The sequence below is a fragment of the Dermacentor variabilis genome, chromosome 6, assembly GCF_050947875.1.
Source record: "Dermacentor variabilis isolate Ectoservices chromosome 6, ASM5094787v1, whole genome shotgun sequence".
NCBI classification, from domain to species: domain Eukaryota; kingdom Metazoa; phylum Arthropoda; class Arachnida; order Ixodida; family Ixodidae; genus Dermacentor; species Dermacentor variabilis.
In genome coordinates this window covers 123,519,372-123,529,105 of record NC_134573.1, presented here as the reverse complement: position 1 = coordinate 123,529,105, position 9,734 = coordinate 123,519,372, and the positions used below count along the sequence as shown (strand labels likewise).

Genomic DNA, 9,734 nt, shown 5'->3' with positions numbered 1-9,734 from the left:
ATTGTGAAATCATAATTTTTTTTTTCACACGGCACCACACTACGCCGACACAAGCGCCATCGCGGTCACAGCACATCCCATGCATCTTGTACGGACGTAAGCCGGGATCCGGCTTACGCTCGTATCACGGCGTGTGAACAGGAATGCCGGGTCTAGAAGTAAACAGCTTCGCCATAATAAAACGCGCAAAGCGCCTCAACGTGCTGGCTTGCATGCGTGAAATGTTAAACGATGTTCCATACCGCCCAATGAAGCTTGCGCCCGTCACCCGTGCTGTGCTAGGTGTCCTCTGCTTGAATCCTGCTGTAGCTTGAACACATCTGACGGGTTTCTCAGTGTACGTTTGTGCGAAAGGTTGGCGCGACTCAGTGCGCAAGACAACTCCTGCTGGCCAAAATGAACAGCGCCCTAGCCCTTACAATGCGTTTCACAACGCTGGCTTCCAGGCATCGACTGTTGATGGTTCGTGAGATGACAGCGACGGTGCCCGAGATGAGAAAGTCAGCGCCCAGCGAAATGTTAGATAACGTTAGCTTGACGTGTGCTGCCCGTTCCGATTAGACCCTTGCGCACGCATCAGCTTAGCTGGCTATGGAGCATAGTACGCTTATATTCGTGACTTATATTTATCTATTTTTTGATAGCTTGGTTTGATTTCATGTTGTTTTATTCGTAAGTCGAAAGACAAAGCAGTGATGTGCATATCTTTCGCACAGGGAAAATAACTAATGTTTTCAAGCGCGTTAGATCACGTGCTCCTGACATCACTTTCATTATCAGATGACAAATTCCACGGCTGCTCGAATTACCGGATGCTGAACACCTCGCATCAAAATCTGGGAAGCTGCTAGCAAAAAAAAGCAAAAAAAAAAAGAAACGGTTAAAAAATACAGAAAGAAAAAAAGCTGGGACGACAGATTTTTATGTTTTGAAGGCAGGACATTTTCAGACTCTACACGTCCGTGTCGTATATACTCTGAATGAATTTCTTTGTCGGTATGATTAGCACAACTCAATAGGAATAACCGTGGATCTACGAGACAGAATTTCGCGAGACCGGACGGATCTGGCAGAATGCCAAGTAATATGAACGGGCATCGACGAGAGGGTTCGGACCCAAATTTTTTGGGTCTGGAAACTCACCCATAGCAAGATGGAAAGCCCACGTATAAACAAAACGGACTTCGCAGTTTTCTACTGCTACGGGATCATTACGGGCAATTCTGCAAGCAGCTACTACCTTCTGCGCTTCCTGCCGACGACAACTGAGACTCCTACAAGGAACCTCAATTTCGAAGAGTTGGCGGAATTGGCGGCATTTAAATTTAGCAGGAAGCTACTAAGCCAACCCATACGAGTTTGGCCCAAAGGAAGCTTCAAGGTTTCCGGAAAAATGCACCAGAAGTACTTCATCGATCGGGGAACGCATAAGTCCGTGTAAAGTAGCCCTTGTGCAAATGAATATAAGCTTCCCTTTAAGGTGCTTATCAGTTCTGCCTCTTGAAAATGTATTTTAAACAATTTTTTTCTGTCTTCAGCATTATGGTAGATTTGCAAAAATCGAACAGATGTGCAATCGTGAGTTGTTCAGGGAGCTTAGTTCCGTCTACAAATACGGATTGGAATCCTCCTCGGCCCTCTAAACTACATCAGGTATGGGAAACAATATCGACTATCTCTCGTGCACTGCTCTTGGCAAGCAGCGAACTACTCCAGAAACTTGCAAATTATTACTGCCAAAAATAACCGAAGGACAGAATCCGCTCAATGAACCCGCTGCAACGCTCCGCTCTGATCATATCAGTCTTACGACATCTTTGGCTGGCCGTTTCGGAGCGCTCTAGATCGCTCTCGCGAGCGGCGTTGTCTTCGGCTGGTTGAAAAAGGCTGCGCGCCTTGCGTTCCGCTGGTGCTTTTCGATAGCTCTCCCCCATCTTCGAGCGCTCTGAGGCGCTCCGAGCCCTGTCGTCGGAGCAGTAGTCCCTATAGAAGCGTCGCAACGTCATCACAGCACAGCGTCGCCGCTGTTGGCGACTGTCCACCGTAACCTAGGCAACCAAGGAAACTGCTCGCTGGCGTCGCGAGGAACGCTCGTTCCACCGACGCATCCGCCGGTTCTTCCGGCAGTGCCGGGAGCTTTGAAGGTGAAACATCGGACATTGGCAGTAGTCCCGTGATTATGCATCTGGCATTTCCTCCTCCGAGAGCGAGTCACACGCTCGGCTTGCGCGCTTGTGCTCTGTATACAGCCGAGTTTGTGGAACGCCGGATCTGCTCGACTCTGCTTCAGGGGATGGAGGAGGCCAGTATAACGTACAGTCACGTGCAATATGACCTCCTACACCGGTGACCGTGGTCGAAGGGTTTCCAAGACTCAACGGCTGCGCGGACACAGGGTAAGTTCCAGACCTAAACTCAGCTTCGATTAGTGGTATTTATCAAACCACTATTTCACATCTCAGAGCCGCGTCGCAGCCCTTGAGCCCCTTCGACCACGAACAAGGATGTTGCAAGTCATGGTTGCACGCGACTGTACCTTTAAGGTCTTTGCGAGGCATCGAAGATATCGTCGTTGGCATTCAAGTTTTTAAGCATGAAATTCCGTTAGCTCGTGTTGTCGGTGACCATCAAGTCACCTTGAGACAAAAGACAGAGCGTTTATCTGGAAACACGAACACGAACGTCTGGGTAAGATATGGGAGTGAAACGAGACCATCCGGCCAGCCATGCAAGACCGCGTTACACCATGCTAGTTAGTTCCCAAACAAGTTACAAGATATATTGCTTCCGACTTATTCCTAACGTTTGTTCACAGTATCATTCAAGCTGTAACTTCTAGTAGGCTGAAGTTTTATTTTTCATTTCCTATAAGGCGACGTTCAAAAGGCAAATACAGCGCACCATACGCACGATTGTCATCTTTCGGCGCCGAGTGCTCTTTTCAACGCCAGTAATCCGTGAGTCCGGCGGCGCGCAGGCGCGCCGCCATCGTCGGCCGAACCGCAGATGGCTGTTTGACCGAGACGAGACTTGCACTGAGGTTCGGTCTGTAACAGCAAATTATTGCGCCCATACGGACCAGTGCCATATATGGCGTGGTGCGATATGGTGCGGTGTGGTGTGCCGTTGCGAACATGCACACCACCCACTTTAAGATTTTGGCTAGTATCATCTACAATCAACCCGCTTTGCCGGTAACCATTTCATGCTTACATCTACACTCGATTAGGGAAGAGCCAGTATTTTTTTATAGTTACGCCCTTTGTTGGGCGTCTGCAAGCGAATGCGCTGCACACGACGGAGGTATGCTATAGTACTTGAGTGTGATTATGGGGCGCCTTATTATTTTACGTATATTTACTCTAGAAACACCCTGCTGAAACATTCAAAAGAACGAAATAGAACATAAAAGAAAAGCGCAATGTCTTTGAATAGAGGCTCAATGTCAAAGAATTAGAGTAACTTGTCGCTGTATAGGCATCGAAATGCATCGTGTTTTTCTGGAAAGCAAGGTTAGAAATGCTGCAATCCTCTGTCGTAAAGGCAAATATTTATTTTTCTGCAATATAAAGGTACATCGAGGTAACTAGTACAAGAGAAAAAAGAAGTAAACAGTCGCAAGCAAGTATAGATGTCTTCCAGTGCGCAGTGTTAGGCAATCGTCAATGGCGCTGTTGTATCAATGTATTTTCTTGACTTTCCTTAACAAGTTTGGTTTATCTTCTGAAGATTGCTGGCATTGGAGGCTGAACCGTGTTGTGGCTTCCCTTAACAATTGTTGCTTATCGAATGAAGGTTTGTTATTTATGCAAATTAGCATTCTTTGCCTTCTTCAGGCATTTTTAATCTATCTATCTATCTATCTATCTATCTATCTATCTGTCTGTCTGTCTGTCTGTCTGTCTGTCTGTCTGTCTGTCTGTCTGTCTGTCTGTCTGTCTGTCTGTCTGTCTGTCTGTCTGTCTGTCTGTCTGTCTGTCTGTCTGTCTGTCTGTCTGTCTGTCTGTCTGTCTGTCTGTCTGTCTGTCTGTCTGTCTGTCTGTCTGTCTGTCTGTCTGTCTGTCTGTCTGTCTGTCTGTCTGTCTGTCTGTCTGTCTGTCTGTCTGTCTGTCTGTCTGTCTGTCTGTCTGTCTGTCTGTCTGTCTGTCTGTCTGTCTGTCTGTCTGTCTGTCTGTCTGTCTGTCTGTCTGTCTGTCTGTCTGTCTGTCTGTCTGTCTGTCTGTCTGTCTGTCTGTCTGTCTGTCTGTCTGTCTGTCTGTCTGTCTGTCTGTCTGTCTGTCTGTCTGTCTGTCTGTCTGTCTGTCTGTCTGTCTGTCTGTCTGTCTGTCTGTCTGTCTGTCTGTCTGTCTGTCTGTCTGTCTGTCTGTCTGTCTGTCTGTCTGTCTGTCTGTCTGTCTGTCTGTCTGTCTGTCTGTCTGTCTGTCTGTCTGTCTGTCTGTCTGTCTGTCTGTCTGTCTGTCTGTCTGTCTGTCTGTCTGTCTGTCTGTCTGTCTGTCTGTCTGTCTGTCTGTCTGTCTGTCTGTCTGTCTGTCTGTCTGTCTGTCTGTCTGTCTGTCTGTCTGTCTGTCTGTCTGTCTGTCTGTCTGCAACGACACACTGACCCAAGTTGTCTACCAGTTTGAGCATTAAGTCCTGTGCCATGGTCATGTGCCGTCGGGGTCATTCTATCATCGTCATTCAAGCTTCGTAATCTGACTCGTCATGGCACCGTTGTGCCTCCTTCCGCGTCAACCCGCTGGTCCAAGTCCTCGAATAGCTTGGGCCACTATAGATATCTTGCTTGTGGTTCTGATGCAGTCGTGGTTGTTGGATCGCCGTCCATCATGACCAGCTTTGTCACCTGACTTTCCATGCCGTCGTCATCACAACGCTCGCCACACAGTCATTGTTATACCACTGCTGTCATGCCATTGTCAGCACAGCCCTTTGGGCGTTCCATTGACGTCAATCTTTCGTTATTCTATTGCAATGGTGTGGTCGTCATTCAATCGTGATTATGGTGCCGTTGTCAGGACATCGTCGTCAGAGCATCGTCGTCTGACCATCGCTATTATGCATCTGTTGCCATACCACCGTTAGCATGTCATCGTGGTCACGCTATCGACGTCACTGCAGCTTCATTATCCGATTCTCGTCATACCGTTGTCTTTACGCTGTCATCATACAAGCTTCCCCGTACAGTTGTCGCCACATCATTGTCGTCACGCCATTGTGATCATACTCGTCGTCATACAATTGCCGTCGTACTGTTGTCATGGCATCGTCGTCATACAGTCGTCGTCATGCATTCGTTGTACCGTAGTCGTGATGCCGTCGTGGTCTTCACATCGCCGTCCTTCTAACTTCCATATTCCACTCTAGTCACGCAGTCGTGACGCACCACTGTCGTGACCCAGCCATCTTCATACCTCTTTTGTCTTGCCGTCGTCGTCACACTGTCGTTTTAACATTGTCATCACTTCAGTAATGTCATATCATTGTTATCATGTCATCATCGTCACACCGGTACATCGACGTGATTCCTTCTATGTGATTTTATCGCAATTATGCTGTCGCCATTAAGTCGTGATTATATCGGCATTGTCACACGATCATCATTATGTCGCCGTCATACAATCGCTGTCATGCATCCGTTGTCGTAACACTGTTGTCATGCAATCGTGATCGTGGCGTCGTGGTCGTGCCAACGTCGGAATGCCAGCTTTATCATCTGTTAGTCGTAGCACCACCATCATCACGTCAACATCATCGTATCATTCCCCACATGTCGTTGTCGTCAGACTTTTGTCGTAATTCCATCGTTATCTTTCCACAATTACCACCTTATGTGATCATGTCTTCGTCGTAATACCGCCTTTGTCATTCATTTCACGTCACTATTTCGTCATCATTTCGCCAGTAGAACTGTGCCGCCATCTTCGATGTAATTAATGTTCAATGGCGACATTGGCAAGCGACTTCCATAGTAAAAAAGGGCGATACCGCAGACAATGTATGTCGCAAGCAGCCGAAGTGATGGAAGACTCAGAATAATCTCTACAGATGTTTATTAACTGTGACTTCAGAAATATGATGTCGCCACATAACTCGAAGCATAACGCAGGAAAATCGACATTCATCGTGAGATTAGTTTTTTTAGATACCACCGCAGACGTGACTCCAAATTACAATTGGTCACTCTTGTCCCCGAGTGCTAACAGAAGGGCACAGTATTCCATCTCTACCGTATGCTCTTTATTAGCCATATTTAGAGTATCACTTGTGGCCTTACGGGCATTAAAGCAAGCACCTTTGCGGGACGTTATTATGTGCGTCCCTCCTAGACGTTTAGTTTAATTTAGGGGAACGCAAACGTAAGAAAGACATTAAAAATCAGTGTTCCGTCTGGTGCTTGGTGAAAAATATCTCCAAGCCAAGACAATTCGTTAGCAGCCATCCTGTTGTTGCTATGCGGCACGGAAGGAAAGAGTAGGAGAGGCCCCGGCCAGCACGGACGTGTTGGAGAAAGTGAGGAGGAAGTCACGTGCTGTTTTTCGCAAAGGAGAACTGGGACTCGTACCCCAAACGTAAACGTTGCCATGGCAACCGCGTTTCTAAAGCTCTCGCTGTTGGTCTCGGCCTCTGAAAAGTGAGATAAAGTTTTTCGGCCCGTGTCTTTCTCGTAGCACATTCTATTCGCGAGACAATCTGACGTTGGAGCGCGGTGTGTAAGCTTGGCAGTTCTGTTTAGGGTCTATGAGCGTTAGTATCAGCCAGCAAACGAGTAACTCAAGTAATTACGGCGCGGGTCTTCACCGTCTTCTTCAACGTGCTAAAGAAAAGCACAGAAGCGCGTCTTCTTCACTAAAAGTGTTACAGCAGTTTCGCAGGATTTTTTCTGCTGGCCGTCGGCAGCACACACTTCCGGCTGCTGGTAGCAATGCAAGTTCAAGGCTCGCGCCTATTTGCTCCGGCGAACAGATTGGAGGCACGAAAAGAGATGGTACAACAATTTGGCAGCCTTTCCAGCTTCAAAAACATGACGTAAAGGCCTCTGCTATTTTGTTTCTTTCCTCCATGCTATGCGCACGCGTCTCGTCAGGCCTACGGGCGCTGGAATCGACGAACAATGTCAGAAATTGGACGCGCTATGCGCTCATAACGAACGTTTCAGGTGAGTTTAGAGAAGGCGAAACCTGCTGGCGATCAACGCGAGTGGGAGCGTAGCCGTGACGAGAATTCACGCTGAAACGAGAGCCATGGCTACTGCCATGTTCGACAACGATATTTCTTAACATCCGTAAACTATACGAACGTTAAACTCACCAAATAACGTACGTTACCACAGCTCACGCAAACCAAGGAAACATAATTGACGTTCGGAGCATGCGCAGCAATGACGCTATTTCTTATGTACATAATGCGTTTCCGCTTTGGAAAAGCTCTTCCAAAACTCTCTATTATTACTGTGTATGCGTGTGCAACACGTTCTGGCGAGCGCATGTAACAATGCTTAATATGAGGCAGGGGCTGGGGCAGTGAAGTTTTCTTTCTGCTTGAATTTCGCTCGGAAGAATAGTAGCAAAATAATTACTTTAGCCATCAAAGTATTTCGGAAACGGCAATCGTTGATTAACTAAATTGTATTTCTGTACATCCTAAATGGTTAATAGGATCGCGTCGCTCACATCGGTGTCAATGCAAAGTAGAGTAGCGAATGTCTGTTTCTTCTTCTTTTTGAAGGGAACGTAAATGAGCGTAAAAGTGCCAGCGTCAGTAGATGAATACAAAATATTCAAGGCAGTTTCAAAAATTTACTCAAAGCTTATTGAATAACTTTAGTCGCAGATTTGCACTTGCCATTTTAGCGTTCTATTGAGGAACGAATCAGTCATACAGTCTTCCACACATGTTTTATTCTTGCCGCAAAAATAATTGTTCCTTTTTCTCCGTATCGAGAATATCGCAAATAATGTGTACTATAGCATATAACAAATATCTGGGAGCATTTAGGATGGATTTCGAAAGAAAAAGAACGACACACACAATGTGTATAACGTATCCGCCATGCTGTGATCATGAACTTACTGTGTTTCACTGCGTGAAAATGGCTGAACAATTGATAAGTGCATCAAGGTATTAATCGGTCACACTATCGGAGATCGTCATAAGATGATCGAACGCGTTAGATCAGTGAAAGATATTACACCCATAAAAGTTATTCCTAGAAAAATGCTTGTACCGCCTTCAACAATTCATAATTGTACGGCACATTCTCGACTTGAAAAGCCAGCAAGAAGGCAGGAGTAGGAGGACCATGAAAAGGACGACAAAAGCACGCCCCTTACTTTTCCGTAAGCTTCCTAAGCTGTCTGCCGCTAAAGCTACGACGTAGTTCCCCTTTGGTATGCGTCACTTCATGTGTATTTAACTTTAGCTGCCCATCTCCGACGGCGTGGTTTACACGAAGGAAGTCCTTTGATGTTTCCGTTCTTGCGAAGGATGCCAGGCGTCAGCAATGAGCTACGCATTTGCCTCCGTCAGCATTAAAGATGCGCATATGCACCAGTAGGTATCTGCAAAGCCCGTTCTCGGGACGCGTGCATAAAGAGGTGTGTTTACTACCTCGCTTTGGTGTCGTTCTCTTCTTTTTTCACGGTTCATCTCTGGTCAGCTATGTCAGGAATCGTGATGCAGGTTTCACACAAATAGAAACGTTACTTTTAGTGGAGATACGTTTATTGAGATCACTAATACCATTTTCTGCCCCTCGGCCAGCTCTTCCGAATGCGTGGTTTCTTACGAAGGAATGTAATTTTGCGTCGCGACGAAAACGGAATCGCAAAGATACTTCTTTCGCGCTTTGAGTTTTTGTCTCCTCAATGTTTACGGCTTCCATGAGGAGTCACAACAAAGGGTGTAAGGGCGCTCTGTCCTGTTTCTTTATTTTCTCTTACAGAAGGCGAATCGTGCCAAAAAGCTGGAGTGAGCCCATTCTTCAGGATAAATGGCGCGGAACACGAAGACCGTAAAATATGCTTCGTTGCCGAGCTCAGTCCACTTCTTGAAAGGCTACGCTGAGCCCAGCGACAGAACAGGAAATTCTGCCCCAGTTACTCCGTGTGCAGAGAACTGAGACATCCAGTTATGCCCGGTTGCAGTACGCTGGTAGGTTTTTTTTACTGTCTTTTTTAGTGACATTAATGTATGTCTATTTAATTACTAATAAAGTGATTCACTATTCTTGGTTTATTTCAGCCACATTGTCTCCCTCTATCAAGCCAAGTTTTTGCCGCTCTTCAATTAAAAAAAAACTTGTTTAAAATTTATCTGCTTCTCGTCCAATTTGTACCTACGTCCCACAGATTCCTCAAGCACATCAGGCCGATGCTGTAGCGCTGAGCCACGAATATCTTCCGGCAGCCAAAGATTAGTTCTCATCGCTGACACGCACCGGCGTGCTAGCGATTATCTCGGAGTCTATAGAGATTTTGCAAAGCCTCTGCGCACGCAAATTTTCACAAGAAAAAACCCTTGGGAAGAACGGGTACTTTTTTTCTGTGTACTTCGAAATTGTGAGATAATTTTCTCATTTTCTAATAAGTAAATCGTCTTTTTAAGCTGGACGAAAAAATTGAAAAAGAAATCAATATTCCGTCACCTTGCAGAGAGCTTGCTATACAATATTGCTTTGCCTAGAAAAAGACTTGACCATAAAGATTACACCTGGTTGAAGGACCGAATGCATATAGCAC

The 9,734-nt window shown here is 46.2% G+C and overlaps 1 long non-coding RNA gene across 1 annotated transcript; it reads left to right on the top strand.

Moving 5' to 3' along the window:
- The first annotated feature begins 2,127 nt into the window (after positions 1 to 2,127).
- On the top strand, positions 2,128 to 9,271 carry LOC142584351 (uncharacterized). Its single transcript, XR_012828770.1, has 3 exons — positions 2,128 to 2,396; positions 8,939 to 9,147; positions 9,238 to 9,271. It is a non-coding gene; the product is annotated as an uncharacterized LOC142584351 (long non-coding RNA).
- The last annotated feature ends 463 nt before the right edge of the window (positions 9,272 to 9,734 follow it).